This window comes from Rhinopithecus roxellana, chromosome 2 (genome assembly GCF_007565055.1).
Source record: "Rhinopithecus roxellana isolate Shanxi Qingling chromosome 2, ASM756505v1, whole genome shotgun sequence".
NCBI lineage: Eukaryota > Metazoa > Chordata > Mammalia > Primates > Cercopithecidae > Rhinopithecus > Rhinopithecus roxellana.
Window position 1 is genome coordinate 120,509,464 of NC_044550.1, and position 20,761 is coordinate 120,530,224.

Below are 20,761 nucleotides of genomic sequence, written 5' to 3' on the forward strand. Positions count from 1 at the left end.
CCCGCCACCTCGCCCAGCTAGTTTTTTGTATATTTTAGTAGAGACGGGGTTTCACCGTGTTATCCAGGATGGTCTCGATCTCCTGACCTTGTGATCCGCCCGTCTCGGCCTCCCAAAGTGCTAGGATTACAGGCTTGAGCCACGGCGCCCGGCCTAGATTGGCTATTTTTAAAAGAACAGGGCCAGGCCTGGCGGCTCAGGCCTGTAATCCCAGCACTTTGGGAGGCGAGGCGGGTGGATCACCTGAGGTCAGGAGTTGAAGACCAGCCTGGCCAACATGGCGAAACCCGTCTCTACTAAAAATACAAAAATTAGCTGGGTGTGGTGGTGGGCGCCTGTAATCCCAGCTACTCGGAAGGCTGAAGCAGGAGAATCGCTTGAACCCGGGAGGTGGAGGTTGCAGTGAGCCGAGATCCCGCCACTTCATTCCAGCCTGAGCAACAGAGCAAGACTCTGTCTTAAACAAAACAAAACAAACAAACAAACAAAACAGCGCCATGCGCCAGGTCTTGTGCAAGGAGTAGGGTCTGGCCGTCTTAATTAGCACCGTCTCGCGGCCTTCCCTTCATGGCATCAGACAGGATGAGTGGCAATTTGGGCACGAGGCTGCAGAGGGCAATGCCCCCACCCCTCCTCTGGCCGCCGCCGCGCCGCAGGTCTGAGAGCTCCCGGGCTGCTCGGTAAACCTGGGAATGAGGGAGGGGGGATTTAGAGCCCTGCTCAGAACCGGGCTTGAGGATGGTTTCAGCGCGGAGGAGAAAGGGGCCAGCCTGGCCAGGTAAAAGCGACGGTTTCCAGCATCTGAACTCAAGCCACTCGCTCCCAGACCAACAGAGGTCGGATTCTCAGAGAGCCCAGTCACCCTGGACTGGACTAGACACTGCCGTCCCGGAAGACTGCCTGAAAGCTCGCGAGTCCGCCACCGTAACAGGACTGAGGCCGGTGGCCCTGAGGCTTCAAATCCAAGAAGTAAAGGGAAGTTAGGGGTGGTCCTCCGTTGCTCTTCCACAACCCCGCCTCAGTTCTGCTATCAAGAAAAAAGAAGTAATAAAATCTGCCCGCCGGCCGGGCGCGGTGGCTCAAGCCTGTAATCCCAGCACTTTGGGAGGCCGAGACGGGCGGATCACGAGGTCAGGAGATCGAGACCATCCTGGCTAACATGGGGAAACCCCGTCTCTACTAAAAAAAAAAAAAATACAAAAAACTAGCCGGGCGAGGTGGCGGGTGCCTGTAGTCCCAGCTACTCGGGAGGCTGAGGCAGGAGAATGGCATATAAACCCGGGAGGCGGAGCTTGCGATGAGCTGAGATCCGGCCACTGCACTCCAGCCCGGGCGACAGAGCGAGACTCCGTCTCCAAAAAAAAAAAAAAAAAAAAAAAAAAAATCTGCCCGCCCCTACCCCCAGGACAGAAGGGAAGGAACTGATTTTAATGATTGTCTGTTAAGTGCCAAGGCATTTTACAGGCTCCCTATTGTTTAATCTTCACAAACTGTAAGAAGGGCATTTCCTATCTCTGTGCCTACAAGAAAACTGAGGTGCAAAGAAGGCAGACCTGGCTGTAGATCTGTGCACCCAAACAAGTTCCAGGCAGAGAGGAGTTAATGGCACACGCAGGAGCCCTGCAGCCTGGGTAGTCTCCTGGTAACCTGGGAGAGGGGGCTGCACTGCCCTCCATGAACTTCTAACATACACTCCTAGAGGGTGATTTAAGTGACGAGAAATCCCTTTCTAAGGACATGAAACTTTGGGCACTATTTTAAACTGTAGTGCGTACATCCCTATTCCTCTAAAATACCCACAGGAAAGTCAAAGTTACCAGGACTCTCTTACTCAACCCGAGGAGTTCAGAGTCTACCACACGTGTCCCTCAAGTGTCACCTTTCTTGCCTTACCACACCAGGGTTTGAGATTTAAACAAATTCGTTGGACTTAAGTGCCTGCTCACACCATCTAAATTGAGCCCAGAGCTCCCCCTTCAGCCCGGGCAGGGACAACACAGGCTTAGAAGCACCGGGAGACCTAGAAGAGGGTTAACTTGGTTCCTACCTTCCAAGTGCCACCTCAGCCGTTTCCCCACTTGTCAGAGGTTTATTTCGTGAGCAGAAGGGACCACCCACCCTTAAACTGGGAAAGAACGAAGTGTGGGGCTCTGGAAACCCACGTGTTAACCTTTGAAAGCAAAGCTCCAGGAGCTCCACCTTCCAAACATGCTTATTTGTGCTTCCACCTCCCACCCGTTGCTTCATGTGCCATGGCCTTCTTTCTCATCTAGAGAGGTTGTCTGATGACTGCTTGCTGACATTCTATAGAGAATGCTTTAGATTATGGATTTGAAAAATTTGCAGAAGGCAGGAGGAGTGAGATAGAACAGGCAAAGCTAGGAAGCAAGGAAGGACTGTTTGGGGCCTGTGGCAGGAGGCAACTGTGGTTTGGGAGTTGCTTGGGCAGACTTTTCCCCCTATTTTTTCTCCTGCAAAGACACAGCCCCAGCACAGAGCTTTCCCCCTGTCTAGCTATCTCCCTTTTCCCTTTTTCTTCACTTTCCCAATGTACTGATGGCTGAGCAAGAAGAATCTGGGAGAGGAACCCCACATCCCTGCCTTTTGGGCAATCAGCTCTACAGGGCACTGACTCCAGCTGGGCATTAAGGATAAACTGTTGTTAAAGAGTCCTGAAAGCCACAGTCATCCCTGTTGAGCCATCTCTTTCCCTTTGGATATGGAAGTGATGTTCTGGGGGGTGTCAGGTGCATTTCCTGGGCTTTGGGCCTCTAGGCCCTAATTGTCTCTGGTGAAGGGGGCAATTCTAAGATTGGAGGTGGCTAAATGAGTGGTCATTTAATGAGACTTTTTAACCCCCACAAGGTTATATTGATTCATTTTACAGTCATTACAGTGATAGAAGGTGAGACTATGGTGATTTGATTTCTTCAGTTACAGTTATTGATTAATTCAGTGGTGACAAGGCTGACAGACAAGTGAAAACAAAATTCAGAAAGTGGTACTGCATTCATGCATTTCTCTCTCCTCTACCACCCTCTGCCATGGTTTCTGCTGCTAGCTGTGGCTGGGGTGCCACATTCCACTTTAGGAACCCCTAGAGGAAGAAGCTGATCCTCCTGGGTCATGGGGCTGGAATTAGGCTGCCAATGTGAATTGAACTCAGTTTTTCCTCCTCTGAGAAGGATAGTGTTGACCTGGCAGTGACATCTCCTCTCCTGGCAGGGACTCCAGTGGTCTGGCAACTACTTTAAAAATCAATAAATCCAAGACACAAAAGAAACTGTAAGAAAAGAGAATAAAAATAATAGTGCACAAAATTTGAAGGGCATTTGATATTTTGCAGCAACCACAGCTAAAATTGCTTGTCTCCATTACACCGGATTTCTCCACTTGTTCTAGAGTCCAATACCTTTATTCAGTATTTCTGAGCTTCTTTTGTTTGGGAGTTCCACATTTGCAGACAAGGAGGTCTAGTCTCCTGTCTGGTTCTACCCATTGGCGCTGGGATAGGGAAAGGTGGAGGCCGAGGTGAGGAGTTGGGGTAGGAAAGGCCCAGGCTGTGCTCGCAGGTACCTTGTAGGTCCTGCCCCACGTGGCTACCGGAGGTGCACGCCATTTGCGCCCAGCATGTGGGGAAGCCTCTGGGCTCCTTACCATCCCTGGTGACTTGGGCCAGAGTGATCTTATTACAGTTATTAATGACCAGAGTGATTTCTTAAGCCAAGACCTAAAAGAAATGGATTCAAATGAAAAAAACCAGTGTAGTTCAGATTCTGTGCAAAGGCTGAGAGTGGGTGACTGCACCGGCGAACATGGTCACAGATGCTTCTTAGGCATCCACTGAGTGCTGGAGGAAGTGGTGCTCGTGAATGGGTTCGGTGCTCCGGAGTTTGCAGTTGTGCGGGACTGGAATGCAATTACTGGAAACAATTAGACTATACCGTGCTTATGGTAGGCAGAAAATAGAAGACACTTCTGGCACATTTAAGAAAACTTACTACCCCCACGCACCCCACTTCTTCCCCTGCAGTAGGTTTATTGTAAGTCTCTGCTAAAAATGACACCCTCCTCAAAGCTGTTGGGAGTTTGGACAGCTCCACCACTCATAGAATTAGGGACATCACGATGATCTCACTTAAGCTGCTTATCAGAGGCTGAGTGGCAAGTGCTTAAAGCAATTCAGAGTCAGGCACATCTGTGTTAGGTCCTAGCTTCTGGACTGGCTTTGTGATCTCCAGCATGTTGACTTCTCCCCTTATACCTTTGCAAAACAAGGATATTTGTCACATATCCTCATTGCTGTGGATTTGTGTCTTCGGAAATTCTATTTTCTTCCTAGAAACTTGAAAAGCCATCTCCCCTCACCACTCACCATGCATGGCGAGGTGTGGCTTCCTAGGCCTGCTGTTTACCCTTGCAACACTCCCCTCCCTGCCCCAAGACCTTGGACTCTAGGAACTTCATGTCCTTCTCTCTGGTCTCGCAAGTGAGTTTTTAAACAGCTTTGATTTGTAATCTCTGACTTTGGTGGACAAGGTCTGGTCCTTGAGTTCTGGCTACTGCTCTTCTATTACCCTCCAGCTGGGAAGTCTACGTTCAACCTTCCCCACAAGTGATGGTCCCTGAAGCTGGCCAGATCCCAAGCAAAAACCCCAAGATGTAGCTGGAACACCACCTTCTCCTGCCCACCTGCTTCCAGTCCTCATGTATATGACTGGGGGCTTGGGAGTGGGAACAACACAGGGTCAAGCTGGCCTAAACCGAGAGAGATGACACTTGCTCTAGTTGTGCCAGAGCCCTGGGATGTACCCAGGGATCTAGGTGGTAGGGAACCACCTGAACTTGGACTCCACTGCCACTCCCTGAGCTGAGAAGGGTTTGAGGTCCATGGGTGCTAGGCCCTCTCAGAGCACACTCCTTCTTAGTGAATCCCACTGTGCACCAGGCCCCCCTTCTATTTTTCCACTAAGGGAAGTAAACATTTTGCATATATTTCTATAGTGATCAGACCTTAATTATGCCTGATCACGGTCCAGAAATTAGGCTGTTGCAACCAGGGCATGCCTGGGCTGTGGAAAACGCTTGGAACTTTACATAGATTTCTTTAAAAACGGTTTTGTTTGGACCTTGTGGGGAAGGTCAGGGACAGATAGGTTAGTGTCTGAAAAATGGAGCAGCCTGGGTTCCCCATTTTGAGAAAGGAGGCCTCAGTGTCACCTGGCAGGTGAAAGCTGGGGAAGCAACAGGCCAGTGAGCTTGTGACTGCCCCTGTTTGACCCAACCTTTGCAGCCTCAGGCCACCAGGACTCCTCCCAGGGCCCACATTAGGCCACCATTCAAGTGGGACCTGGTAAAATCTCTTAAACTTGCAGACTCAGAAAGGAAAGGAGCCAGGCAACGGAGCAGCGGAAACATCCTCTCCCTCACATGAACTTTATTGCAGATCAGGAAGTTATCTAACAGCTGCCAAAAATCTTCTGACTCCACGGCTCCAAATGTTAACTGTTTCTCACACCTCAACATCAGGTATGGAGTTTGCTGCCTTCGGGGTTATTCAGATTTCCCATTCCCTTTCAGAGTTGATCTACCCCCACCTGCCTGGTTGCATTTGGAGATGATTTTCCTTTCTTCCACTCGCGGACCATGTGGCTCACATACTTACCTGGACTGGCTGTTTCCCCACCTCTCCCCTCCCCACCATAAAGGGAATTCCAAATCTCTTCCTGAAGAGGGAAAGCCAGGTTGAGGAGGGGTCAGAAAAAGGAAGCTGAGTCCGAAGTCCAGGCATGCAATACTATATTCTTCTCCGGATGTCTTTGGTTCATTCCAGAAAAAAGTGCAGCACGAGAAGTAATTTTAATGGGCGCCCTCTCTTCCTTCCACTAACGCACCAGTCTCACCAGGTTCACCTGCAGGTACCTGGCTTTCTGTGGTCCGTATCCCCCGAAGAACCTGGCAAAGATCTGAGCACAAAGTAGGTGCTGAGACAATAGATCCTGGCTGGTAGAAAGGATGCTCGGAAGGAGAAGGAGCAATTGGATGCAAAGGCGCTCGTGATTCCTGTGTGTATCCAGTTCATTTCCACCTCACATACGAGATTACCTCAGGAGGATCCTCTCCTATCTTCAGCCCAGCGCCCAAACACAACCTGAATTCTCTAAGATAACCCATGCCTCTGCATCGAGGGAGCCCGCTCCAGGTGACCAGTTTAACAAGGGCAGAGCATCACTGTGACCTCCGCCACCCTTTCTCGACCCTCTAGGGTCAGGGAGAGCCCGGCCCACCCTTCTGAATCCAGACTCACTCCAAACGACCCTGAAAGAGACCTCCGCAAAGGCCTGAGCGCAGAAAGGCCGTTCTTGGTGTGCCTACTGAGGATGCAAGGGGAGCCAGAGGCTGTGCCCCATTGCCCGCAACCACAGGCGCACTGGGGAGGCTGAGGCTGCTGCTCCTAGATTCCAGGCTTTGCGGTTCCCCAGGGCATCTCAAGCTGCATCAAGAATCCCCCGTCTTTGGGGTGGCCGAGAGCAAACGCAGAAGTTCTAGAGCACTGGGGCCTGACCTTGACTAGAGGGGGCCCTGGTGTAGCCAACCCTGACGTCATTATCGGCCACATTTGTTACTCTTCTCTTTTGGCGCCAATCTCCTTCACCATTTGCGATAATTAATAAGAGCTGAGCTCGGGCCGCGTGGCGCGCACCCCGGAAGTGCTTGCCGAGACCCGGAAGCAGCGGGAGCTCGGACGCCCTGCTCTCCGGGGCCAACCCTCCTCACTCCGCCCACTTTGGAGAGGCCCCAGTAGGCAAAGCGTCACAGCGTCCAAGAGCAGGTTTCGCGTTTGCACCCCGCTCTTGCCCAGCCACCGGGAGTCTCCCACCTCTGGGTTTCCCCACTTTGGGCAAGCCCTGGCCTCTCTGCTCCCCGGAAGGAGAGGGCAGTTCCCTGGAGAGTTCGAGTAGATTTGGAGCCTCCTTTTAAGATCGCTGTTTCTCCCAGAGGTGGGTAGAAGGACGTAAAGGGAAGGACAAATTAACAATCGGGGCGAGTGACTATTTAATAAACTCCCCAAGATTACAGTATAAATTTACTAGCGCCTGTAATCCCAGCACTTTGGGAGACGCAGGCAGGTGAATCGCTTGAGCTCAGGAGTGTGGGATCAACCTGGGGCAACACGGGGAAACCCCATCTCTACAAAAAATACCAAAAACAAATTAGCTAGGCGTGGTGGCGGAGGCCTGTAGTCCCAGCTACTCCGAAAGCGGAGGTGGGAGAATCACCTGAGCCCGGGAAGTCGACAGCGCAGCAAGCCTTGATCGCGCCACTGCACTCCAGCCTGGGCAATGCGCGTGAGACCGTCTTAAACACACACACGCACACTAAATTTACTAAGGGTCTTCGTTTGTGCTTCAGAAATCCGCACGAACTAAAATGGGCATCTCCTTCGGCCGTATTTCCTGCGCTGTTGGCCACTCCCCGGCGAACCGAGGTGGGCGCGAACCCGGGGGAGCGCCGGAGGCCCCCGGGTGCACCCCGCAGCTCGCGAGGCGGCAGTGCTCGCTGGCGCGGGGCGGGCCCTGTGACCCACCGTCATAAGAATGCTTCAGATCCAACCTGGGCTTGTTTCCGTGACGCGGGAAACATCTGGGGCGTTTTCGCAGGGCTTTGGGAGAAGTACTTACTTCCGAACTTGGCACTAAGGTGTTCTAGGAGACACACAAACTTGAGTCTGAAAGGGGGATGGGGCCAGAGAGGATGGCAACCCTGCCAGCTGCCTGGGTGCAAACTGGGGAGCTAACCGGTGGCAGGCACTTGGGTGAAGGACAAATTAAACACTTAGAGCCAGGTCCACCCGTTACGGCCTCATTGTTTTAATGTCTGTAGTACTTAGGGGCAGTTTGAGAAAGAATAATGCCTTTACATTCAGAAAAACATCAAAGACCAGGGGTTGCTCAATATGGAGCACATATGGTAGTCTCTGAAGGCCTGGCCTGCCAAAACATGTTTCTCAGTATTTTTCTCCTTTCCTTTCTTTCGATCCCCGCCCCCCACTTTTTTTTCTCCCCAAATGGGAGGGAGCCATTGGCTCGGGTTACCTAGGGCGTCTTGCGTTCACGTGAGGCAGTTGGTGGCTGCATGGAGGCGATCAATGAGTCTTTTCAAGAACTGAATCTGTCCTAGGAAAGGACTTTGAAGATGGGCGGGAGTATGGGCCAGGCAGTACACTACCTGTATTCCCAGGCCTTAGCACATTGTTCAGTAGTGGGTGGGGGGAACCCTTACTAAATATTTACTGAAGAATACACTGAACTAGGTGAAGGCAATAGCCTGTCAAACCACTTTTTAAATTTCAGTCTAAGGAAGATTCATTTGCAAAGCTCCTCTTCCTTATCAACTGCTGTTACTATTACTGTTATTACTACGATTAACTACTACTGTTATCTAAACCACTATCCCAGTTTTTAAAATTACCTAGCAGAGACAGGCAGAGGATGGTGGCTAAAAGTTTAGGTGGTTTGCTTCCGTAATTTCTCTAGGTGAAATTTGCTCAGGGCACACGGATAGGATGGAGCTGGGAAGGTGCCGTCTTTCCCATGCCTAGCGCAGGCTGGGCTCACTACCCCACATTGCCCTCAGTGGGAGGACAGGGCAGATAATTTCATCTCTTTTAGCTTCTTCGATTAAATGGACTCCTTTCATCACCTCTGAAAAATGGTCTCAGGATATTATCCTTCAGCAAATTTACATGCAGAGTTAGCATTAAAGGCAGGGGTGAATTCTTAGGGCTCCCATTTAAAAGAAGACCCATGCTGTCTCCAGAACATGCAGCCTTTTCTAAGGCAATACTGATAATGGTGGAGGAAGGAAGCACACCACACATGGAGCCGATTAAACATGCATCTTACCAAATCTTCCAGCGTTCTAGTGGCATGCATGACATACACAGAGACCTGTAGGCAAATTACCTAACCAATAGTTAGAAAACCTGGATTTTAGACCTGGCTTTGCCATCAACTCACTGCTATCCTGACCAGTCAGTTTCTCTATATTTATTTCTGTCTCTGTCTGTCTCTCTCTGTGAATATACGTGTGCATCTATACATACACATATACACACAAACATACATATACAGTTGTATTATTAATTTTTAATCTAGGTGATCTGTTTGGTCAGTAAATCTGATTTCTATTCTCATGTTCTCTGATGCTGTAATGTATCAACATTCTATGAGCCCCTTACCCAGACCATATGGAAGAAGCAAAGCCAACAATGGAACCCTGCTCATTCTTATATCAAGTCCTCAGAGAATGTTAAACTTGGAATGAGTTTTGGAGATGCTTCAGCCCCTTCATCTCACAGATGAGTACACTGGGGCCCAGGGAACCGACTTCTTCAGGTCACAGAGATGTGGCCCACAAATCTTGGTGACAGGTTTAGGTGAACACGGATCAAGTCTTTAGGCTACCTCCTCCCTATCCCCAACATCTGCAGTCCTCACCTGGCTTTCTCATTCAAACCAGGGATATCTGGGCCAAAATTTGGTTCAGGAGCATGAATTTAAAGCAAGACTTAAATGTTTGGTACCATTTCACTTGGGTGGAGCTCTTAAGGGCCATTGGGACAAGGTTACAGTTCCTCTAATGAGAAGTACAGCAGCAAGTCTGATTTGCTTATAAGAGTCTTGAATTCAATGTTAAAGAAACAAAAATCTCTAGGCAAACTTAACAGAGAGGCAAATTATGTAAGTAAATCCAATGTTCAGAATAGTATTCTACTGATCCTTTCCCTTCATACAACAAACTCCCAAATGATGGATATTGGGAGAAGGTGAAGAAGCTACTAGGAATTATTCACCATTAAGAATAAGGTAGGCTGGGTACGGTGGCTCACGCCTGTAATCCCAGCACTTTGGGACACCGAGGCTGGTGGATCACCTGAGGTCAGGAGTTCGAGACCAGCCTGGCCAACATGGTGAAACTCCGTCTCTACTAAAAATATTTTTTAAAAACTAGCCAGATGTGGTGGTGGGCGCCTGTAATCCCAGCTACTCGGGAGGATGAAGCAGGAGAATTGCTTGAACCCAGGAGACAGAGGTTGCAGTGAGCTGACACGGTGCCACTGCACTCCAGCCTCAGTGACAGAGTAAGACTCCGTCTCAAAAAAAAATAAAATAAAATAAAAGGAGTAAGGTAGTAAAGCTTTTTTTGTTTTGTTTTTCTTTTTGCTTGCTTGTTTTCAAGGAGTGCCTATTGATGTGAGGGGATGACTCAAGGACTGTCTGCCATGTTGAAAATTAAAAATTAAGTCTAGGGCACTTCCTCCTGCCTGCCTGGCCCTGGTTGACCTTGACTAGCCAGAATGATGCTGTCTAGCTGGAATCCAAAGTATTTCAGAGAAACAGTCATGATATGTTTTCCCTGGATGTGTAGTGAAACAGGTGGTTTCCCTACATGGAAGTAGTCTTTTCCTTTATCATCTTCAGGCTGGGGGAGCTTGACAACTTGGAGGCTAAAAAAACTCACAAGTCACACCAAGTCTGAGGGACCATAGGTAGGCAGTGAGGCAGGGTGGGAATGGGCCAGCTAGCCTTGGCAGTCATTCCAGAATGTTGTCCTAGGGAGGAACAGAGCAAGGATGGAACTGACATTCAGCCAACTGGAGGTCAATGTGTAGCTTTCTGCATTTAAGTCTAGGTGATTATGCTATAGCTCTGCAATATAGTAGGAAAAGTTCTGCCATTCTTTTTTTTTTTTTTTTTTTTTTTTTTTTTTTTTTTTTTTTTGAGACAGAGTCTCGCTCTGTCACCCAGGCTGGAGTGCAGTGGTGTGATCTCGGCTCACTGAACACTCCGCCTCCCAGGTTCACACTATTATCCTGCCTCAGCCTCCCAAGTAGCTGGGACTATAGGCGTCTGCCACCACGCCCAGCTAATTTTTTGTATTTTTAGTAGAGATGGGGTTTCACTGTGTTAGCCAGAATGGTCTCGATCTCCTGACCTTGTGATCCGCCCGCCTCAGCCTCCCAAAGTGCTGGCATTACAGGCAGTGAGCCACCACGCCGGGCCGCCATTCTTTTTAAATGTAATCATCAGGGTCCTGTTTTGGACCTCTTATATTAAACGTTCTCCCTGGGCCATACTTAATCAGAATACTTACCTTGTGAGGTTGTTGTGGGGATTAAATAAGATTATCTACTAAAAGTGCTTTGCACAGTGCCGGATACATAGTAAGTACTTGATGCCTGCTTGCAAATACTATTATTAATCATTATTTGGCTTCAATTGATACCAGTGCCTTATCTTTCTGTGATTCAGACCTCTTCTTGGAGCGCTAGATCTGAATATCCAACTCTCTGCTAGAGGACATTTCCATATAGATGTATTTAGTTTTTTAAACTCGCTATGTTCAAAACAGAATTTATGTCTAGTCTCTGTTGCATACCAATAGCCTCTTCTCTTAGACTCCGTGACTGACACCACTACCCACCTGGTGCTCAGGCTAATAACCTAGCAACGTATGGTTGAGCTCCTCCTTAATATCTTTCAAATTCACCCTCTCTCTCTTTTTTTTCAAATAACCCCTTGCCTTAGCAATGACAAATATTGAGTTTTGCCTGCATCATTCCATCATTTCTCCTACTGCTGATGTACCCTCCAGTCTGTAGTCATGGCAGCTGGACCGACCTTTAATGCAAATGACATTGGATCATGTCGTTTCTCTACTTAAAATCTTTCATTCATTCCCCCATAGACTTCAGGAAAACCTCAATAATGCTCTTTATAATCTTTCTCACCACTGTCCCTATATATACATTAAGCCGTGATTCTGAGCTATATTGAACACTCTCGTTTATTTTGTCTTCATATCTTTGCACATGTTGTCTTTCTGCCTGGGTCATACCTCCCTCCATCTTTATTAGAAGAATTCTTGTCCTTCAAAATTCAGCCTGGGCATCTCCTCTTTGGGGAAATCTTCACTTAAGCTCGAGGCTCATTGTGGAGTATATATCCTTCAGGAGAGTAATTTCTCTTTTTTCTCCACGAGGTGTGAGTTTCTTGAAGCCAGTGGAATAGTCTTTGATCTTTGTGGCCACCAGGCTTTAGTGCCTGGCACACAGTAATTGTCCATGATATGTTTGCTGGATACTAGGATGACACAGAATTGAATAAATGGCTTTGGTTCTATAACTTCTCATCAAAGATTTTAGGAAAGTTATTGTTCCATGCTTCAGTTTCCTCATCTGTAAAATGGGGATCAGCAATGCCTCCTAATGTTGTAAGGAAAAGTGAATGCAAAAGTCTTTTGTAAACGGAGTAGCAATGTACATGAATCATTATTATAATAAATGCAAACCCGTATTTCCCATGCATGTACACATTTTCATATGTGCACATAGTGTGCATGTATTATATGCATCCGTGCATCTGTGTTTGTGTTCTTGACTGATTACATGGAAAGGCAGTTTCCAAACAACTTTCTCTAGATTTCACCCTTTAAAAGTCATGTCGAAATAGATAATTACTTTTTGATAACTGGTCCAAGTTCTAGATAAAGCAGTTTGTGGCAGTGCCCTCAAATTAATAGTCATTCTGTGAATTCATTATATCCATATATGCAAATACAAATTCAGTGCAAATTTATAAGACACTGAATGGATAATGATAACCATTTTCACTATGACTATAATACGACGATATTGTGTAATAATAAAACAAGAATATAGAAGAAATGGTAATGTTGAAGGCATTCTCCAACCAGTTTTTCCTTTGATTTTCCAATCACTTGGGGCAGTTGCTGAAGACCGTTTTCCCTATTTTGCCTGTGAATAAACGGGGGCTCCGGGGCGTTATTCGTTTAACCTGACTGCTTTCCAACTCTGCCACACAGTGATCAAAATCCTAGGATGGCCTTTTTCCTATCTTCTTTTTCTTTCCCCACAGCCGGTGTAAGAAGTTTACTTAGAATAGGTGGTTGATAGAAACGAGCCAGAACCAATCAATGCGTAAATTGATCGGTGCTTGTTTGTAATACTTTTAGTGCCGCAGCTATTTCTGCAATTCACGGCTGCCTTAAATGTGGAATCCACTACTCTTAACACCAGTACCAAGAGACGTTTCCGGATTTCTTGATTCCCAGAAGGGTTATTGCGTCTCTTCGCAGTGCGCGGTGGCCAGCAGCCCGACTGCCCTGGGCTCTGAAGCGAAGAGCGCTCGGGTCCTTCTCACTCACCTGGTGCCCAAGGAGGAAAGGAGGGCGCGGGCTCCTCTTCAGCCGCATCTACCTCCTGCCTCTTGTTCTTCTTTAGAAAGCCAGGTGGCGCTAACCCTCAATCCCTGCTAGAGCTGGAGGATTTCCTTGCTTGCTCCCAGTAGAGCGAAGAGGTGAAGAGCGCACTCCGGGTTGGCACTTTCTCTCGGCTTCTTCCGCTCTTTGGAAACGTAAATTTGCTTTTTTCTTCTTCCGCACCTCTCGCAGGAGGACGGCAACCCTAAAGGAAAACGGAGTATCCTGTGTGCCACGTGAATCTTGGGGAAACGAAATGATTAAAGCCATGAGGTTTCCTGGTTCTTCGAGGCGTTGAATGTGGGTTTTGATTTGGGGGAAGAAGAGCCAAAAGAGGTTAAGGTTCCACTCTACCGCATCTTGAATCTGACTGTTGCAGACGAACTGTGGGGCCGGTGGGCACTCGCGCCTGGGTGTGCACGTACCTGTGGGTGCAGGATCATGTCGCCCTGTGTCGTGTGGGTGGCCTCTTCCTAAGTGACCAAGTATATGCGTGCTTATAAAGAAGAAGAAATGTCCCCAGCTGTAAAAGGGCGGCTTTGAGGTTCTCTCATGACAGCTGAAGGTAGGAATCTATTCTAGAAGGCACACATTTCAGTTTTCAAATTTTGTTCTTTAAATATTTCCGGTCTTTGAACTACTATTATTTAACAGGGACAGGGGAGAACCCCATTTTACTATTATATTGATTAACTGGATTTAAACCAAAATCATCAAACAAAAACGCTGTTGAAACTTGGAAAAGACTTGGTAATAAAAATGTGGCCATCCACATGTGCTGCTGTTGCAAATACCACCAAATCTGAAATTAAGATGAATTCAATAAAAGTATTTTCTATTCACTAGAATACTAAGAGAATAGAGAGCAATTTTAAGATTTTTACTGAAACGAAAGGAGCACAGACAAACAAACAGAGCACTCGGCAACATTAATACATTAATAGTGATGACCATGTGCCACTAATGCTGCTTTTTTTTTTTTTTTTTTTTTTTTTTTTTTTTTTTTTTTTTTTGAGTGAGTGAGTCTCTGCTGCCAGGCTGGAGTGCAGTGGCGGGATCCTGGCTCACTGAAACCTCTGCCTCCCAAGTTCAAGCGATTCTCCTGCCTCAGCCTCCCAAGTAGCAGGGACTACTAGCACGTGCCACCACACCCAGGGTGTGTACTGGGAAGGTGACTGGCAGGCAAGATGAAAGTGTTCCTAAATTCTTCAATTCCTCAATGCCCTAATGTTCAAGGAATCATGACTGGGAGTCCTCAGGAAACTTACAATCAAGGAGGAAGGAGAAGCAAGCATGTCTTACCGTGGTAGAACAGGAGAGGGAGAAAGCAAGAGGGGGGAAGAGCCACACACTTTAAAACAACCAGATCTCAACCAGATAGTCAAAACTCACGATCACAAGAACAGCAAGGAGGAAGTCTGCTCCATGATTCAATGACCTCCTACCAAGCCCCTCCCCCGACATGTGGGGATTACCATTTGAGATAGATTTGGGTGGGTACACAGAGCCAAACCATGAAAGTAACCCAAACAGCAACATGGCTCTCAGTGGCTAGTTTTGAGACTTCCCATCTTGAGTGAAATTCCCAGGGAGAGGGACTCGGGAGAGCATGTGTACTACGGCACCTTGTTCTTAGACAGTGCACTAAGGCCTGTGACTCAGTATCAATCCCTGTTGGAGAGCCTGTTAGTTCTTGTCCATAGCACATGGCATTCCTAGGTTTCCCCACTGCCCTGTATTGCAGGCCTAGAAGTGTAAAAACTGTAATTCCCAGTCACTTTGCTGTAAGAGATCAGGATGCAATTTAGGTTCTGATAATGAAGTGCGGTCACATAGGATTTGAAAGGCAGTGAAAAGGAAACTGCTCTCCCTTTTCAGCTGTGTAGGTGTATGAGAGGGCTCTGGGAGACATAAGTATGAGCAGTGACCTAACTCCATGGCCCACTGTCTAGTCACCAGCCTCGTGGGTGTAGGGGGCTCTGATGGCTGCCACTGACTCTACTCCTCCAGCCTTTCCACTTCATACCTCCTATTAAATCCCTCTGATCTTGGCAGATCTAGAATTTTCTGTTTCCTGTATTGAACCGTGCCTGACACAGGGAACAAGCCTGCTTGGGTGCTTCATGCCTGAGGTCTGGGTTAGTGTGGGCCTGGAGTAGTGCAGACTTTGCAGGTGTTTAGATGGCTGTCCTCAGCTGCGGGTAGTTTTGGGGTGGGGGAATGAGTCCAATCCAGGAGAGGCCGCCAACAATCCCCTACCAGGAGGCTGAAGGGACAAACATTCCGGATGGCTCTCATGCTGCCTCTTTCACCATGAGGCCTCACTGCTTCTTTTCCTGACTTTCAAACCGAAGCAGGAAAAACAGCAACTTTTTTGAGTGTTTAGGCAAACATTTTTGCTAAGGCTCAATGACAGACTATTCTGCCTGTTTTGATACTTGATTATATATTGTCCTTTTTTAAAATTTAAAATAAAAATGTTTGAGACAGGATCTCACTCTGTCACCCAGGCTGGAGTGCAGTCACGCAACCACAGCTCACTGCAACCTCAACCTCACAGGCTCAAGTGATCCTCCTGCCTCAGCCTCCCTGTAGCTGGGACTATCGGCACATGCAACCACACCCAGCTAATTAAAAAAATTGTAGAGATGGAGTCTCACTATATTGCCCAAGCTGTTTTCAAATTCCTGGGCTCAAGTGATCCTCCCACCTCAGCCTTTCAAAGTGCTGTGATTACAGGTATGAGCCACCGCACCCAGCCTTGTTCTATTTTATGCTCTTATATCTGGACATTCACTCCCCAGTGAGGCACTAAACTAAAGGAAAGATGGTGAGTTTTCACTTTTCAGCCCGAGGGTTAAATGACAAGTGACTGGGGAAAGTCAGCTTTGTTCAGTGTGAACGGAGGGCTGGATGTGCATTGTACATCTCCTCTGCAACACTGAAGTCATTTCCTCTGCCCACCTTGCTGTCTAAACCCCACCTTAGAACCCTTTACTGGCAGATATTATTCAGGAGCTGATTCCTTGACTCTTCAGTTGTTCCTAGCAGACATAAGACTGAATATATGCCACTTAAGTAATTTTTGTCCAGAGGGAATTGTTTGATAACTGTTACCATTGCTCACAAATACATGGTACCCATCTCTGCAGGAGGACTACACATTCCCACTCTGTGGCAGGTGGTTGTGACCATATGACTGGAACTCAGCAGTGAAATGTGAGTGGAAACAACTGCCCTTGGTTTTTTCCCTCTACCACCGTGTCAGCAATGATACAGAGAAGTGACTCATCAGCCCAGATCCTGGAGCAAAGATCATGTGCATGCAGCAGGGCTGCAGGAATCCAGGATGGACTTGCTGCTAAAACTGTTAAAAAAAAAAAAAAAAAAAAAAAAAGGAGAGAGAGAGAGACAGAATTCTATATTAGTTCACTTATTTCTGTGAAATAGTTAGGATTTAAGACGCCTAATAAATTGTGCCTCTCATCCCAGCCAGAGTTTGGTGCTAGTTTATAGTAACAGGAATCAGATTGGCAGATTAAAAATGTCAGCTGCATTACTGATAAAGCTAGATTGAAAGAGTTGCTGCAATGCCTGTGAATACTCCACCAGCTGTTAGCCACCCAGCCCCTGGCATAGTGGGACACTATAGGCCTCCTCCTGCAGGGCAGGTCCCACATCTCGGGGCAGGGAGAGGATGGGACACATTGGTTCAGAAGGAGCCACAGGAGGGACCAGACTGGGCAGGCTCTATTCCTGTGGAGTTAACTCCACAGCAAGACCTGCCCTGAAAACTTTAGTCCAGGGCAATATAGGCTTCCAGAGGGAATTAGTTACAGTAGAACTGTATTACTTTTTGTATCTTGGAGAATGTGACAGAAATAAAAATATTAGGAGAGGTTATAATTATGTTAATTTTTGTTTCATTTTTATTCTTGCATATTTTAAAGCCTAAGGGGGAAACAATCAAGTGACAGATCAAGGCATTGAAATAAAAGTTTAAGCAATGGTAATCCTAACCATTAGCACTTTGCTGCAATCAGGCAGCTACTCCATGTGAAATGGGAACTTGTGGCCTGAACATTAATATGACCAACTTTCTGCCAAGGTGCCCGTGGCCCCCAGGGCCTGGCTAGTTGTTGTTAATTGGTGGCCTGTGGCTTCCAGTGCTGAGCTGCCTTTTGCTTGCTGGGCCTCTGAGGGAAATGGAGTTGTTTTGAAATCCAGTGTTCTTAATGAAGCAATTCCTGAACCAAAAATGTGTGAGAAATTAACCTAAAAGTGAAACAAGAAACTGGTCTATTGAAAAGTCAGTGACCCTTCTGGGGTTACTTTTAAAAGAATAGATTTTGTTTTACTTGACACTTTGGGAAGTGATTTAATAAGCCATAATGTCAAAAAAATTATCCAGTGTGTTTCATGTCCTGCAGCCTGGAATATCTAAACTAAATCATTGCAAATGAGCATCATTATTAGTGAGATTTTGTTGCAAAATTTGGCATGGACAATTTAGAATCGTCAGACTTCTAGGCGCTATCACAGAATTGGCAAGATTCAAGGGATTTTTCTAATTTAATGACATTTTCTTTATTGTCCCCATAATCACCTGCTTTATGAACTGTGGTTAGAACTGATGTTGCAACTGGTAATTTTCTTAGAACCCAAATGCATTTATATTTTTCCGTCTTTTTATTTGCATCATTTCTGGGAATTTTTAGTAGATGGAATAAAAAGAGAATACATTATAAACAATTCAAAACACCAAAAACAAAATTCCTTGGACCTTTTACAGACACCACACATGCAAATAAATGTGGTTTTGCATTCCAATGGCATTCGAGTAGGGATTACATTTTCCTCATTAACCTCTTTCTTAGCAAACAGTATTGTTTTTCAAGTATGTTTTATCTAAATGTAGTCTGACATTTAAAATTAATTCACACTGACTCAGTTCAAGTGAAGAGGTAGAATGTCTTCTTCTTTTGATCCCAGCAATTGTGCAATCCTGGTTGAATTGTACCAAAGTAGGAATGCCTACTATTTTAGGATGAAATCAGAAGATTGATTGTATTGCTTGCAAAACTAAAACAAATGAACAAACAAACAAACAAAACCATTAGAAACGCTGCATATGTTTTTTCCTGAACCACTGAGGAAAGAAGTGGAAAAAGGGACTCATGATATATACTTCAGAAGTGAACATGATTGCTCTCCTTATGACAAATCATTTATAAAATGAATGTACTTATTTCTAATTAAAAGAAAGCTAGATCTGTTTTCAATTAGTCATAGCCAATAATTCCTCTGCTAATATGTGGGCCTTAATCTGAAGCAGTGGGAATCTTCTCTTTTCTCCAAGAAGTCAACAGAGTTGCTTAGAAAGACTGCGCAGTTTTGGTAGGAACAGAAACATAACTTGATTTTTAAAAAAATTTCTGTGAACACTTATGCATGAATCTATTATCTTTTCCCTGACACAGAACAAAAGCATACATTGTTTTCAGTGTTGATATTTTGCAGGGGATGATGAAATATTTCTGTGTATTTAGGTATGTCCATCTATGTAAAATGAATGAGACATTAAAATAACACTCAGTCTGAATTAAACCCACCAATTTTAAGAAATGTTGTATCAGCTGTCTTCACTGTGCTATTAGCTGTGTCTTGTTTTATCAGGCACTATTTTTCATTCTACCATCTTTTCATGCATTGTTTTCAAACTCCAATAATTCTGGCTCAAGATGCCATGAGTTAGAGTTGGAGTAAGGACCAAGGCTAGTTTCCTTAGTGTCCACAGTTTCAAAACACACCCATTAATGTTATTTGACACCATTTTTCTACATGTGCTTTCTTTGGAAAGTGGAAAAATACACCACTGAGAGGGTTTGTCAGATGAAACCATATTGCAAAACTTTTGCAAAACTGAATTATTGACAAAATGCGTTTCATCCCTAAAGGGCCTGCTTGATTGAAAGCAGTTGCAGTGTTTCAACATGAACAAGTTGCTTGTCCTCTCTGTTGCCTATGTGTTTGTGGATTCTGCAGACCATACCTCTGAACTTCGACGGTCCCCAGATAGCATTTTCTACACAGCTAACTCAGAGCAGATAAGAACTAGAATTTTAGAACTCTCTATTTCTAGACCTTTTGTTCTTTGAGTGAACATTCAAGAAAAGCACATCCTCAAGTTCTTCCATGGTTACCTGTAATTCATAAGAGGCTGATTTCCCCCTGCATGCCCATAGTGTCCAACATCACCTATCAAATTACATAATCATGCTTGGCCAATCCCAGAATGCACTGACGTTTCCATGATGCAGCTATGCCTTGTTCAGGGTCCCTTGAAGAGATGCTCATTTTGAGTCACGTGACTGTAGGGAGGACTTACCACTTATTCCTAAATGTCCCAGTTTAGCCAACACTTAGCTCAACTCAGAAAATGACACCAAAATCAGCTCTGCCACTAATCAGAAACAGACCATTTTATTTATTTATTTATTTATTTATTTATTTATTTATTTATTTATGTTTTGAGATGGAGTGTCACTCTGTAGCCCAAGCCAGAGTGCAGTGGCATAATCTCAGCTCACTGCAACTCTGCCTCTGGGGCTCAAGCGATTCTCATGCCTCAACCTCCCGAGTAGCAGGGACCAAAGGTGTGTGCCACCACACCCAGCTAATTTTTTTTATTTTAGTAGAGAAGAGGTGTAACCGTGATGCCCAGGATGGTCTCGAACTCCTTAGCTCAGTGATCTGCCCACCTCGGCCTCCCCAAGTGCTGGGATTACATGCGTGAGCCACCACACCCAGCCCAAAATAGACCACTTCTATGGCAAAAGGAGAAAAATAGGCTTATGGAATATTGAACTTGCATATTTGATAATTAACAACTCAAATTTAAAATTTAAAAAAAAGCCCAAATATGTGGTGTATATGATATGCGCTGAGAGGAAATTTTTTAAAATTCTAATGTATTTCACATCTCAGTTGCCTTTTGTCTAATTAACATCCTGAACACTAACTAAAAAAGATGAAAAAAATATTTTATTTTCTTATTTTAAATTTACTTCCTTTGTCAAATTACTCTCAAAGAATAAGGAAAACCATCAAGAGCAACATAGTTCATCTTTATTTAGAATTTCAGAAAAGCTAATGTCCCAAATCATGTCTTCTGAGATTTTCAAAGGACTTTTGCTGTCTAGCTTCATCTTGTTTAAAGATGTTAGAGCTGTGTTGAGATTAATATCAACAATCAGAAAGTAATATCATGGTTCCGGTTGTCATTATCCTGTTTAGACATGCTAGAACTAGATTGCTTGTGTTGAAGTGTAATGGACTGGAGAAAAGAAGCATTCAAAATCTTAATGGTGAGAGCTTCAACTATCCAGCCATCTGCCAGATGTCTCATTTCCTAAATTCAGAACATCTGATAAATCCATGATTTGCCTCAATTAGTGTTCTCAGCCCTGCTTTCGCA

General features: G+C 45.7%; 1 long non-coding RNA gene across 1 annotated transcript; it reads left to right on the forward strand.

Moving 5' to 3' along the window:
- Positions 1–6,827: 6,827 nt before the first annotated feature.
- LOC115895494 lies at positions 6,828–16,681 on the forward strand. Its single transcript, XR_004055691.1, has 2 exons — positions 6,828–7,001; positions 16,437–16,681. It is a non-coding gene; the product is annotated as an uncharacterized LOC115895494 (long non-coding RNA).
- The last annotated feature ends 4,080 nt before the right edge of the window (positions 16,682–20,761 follow it).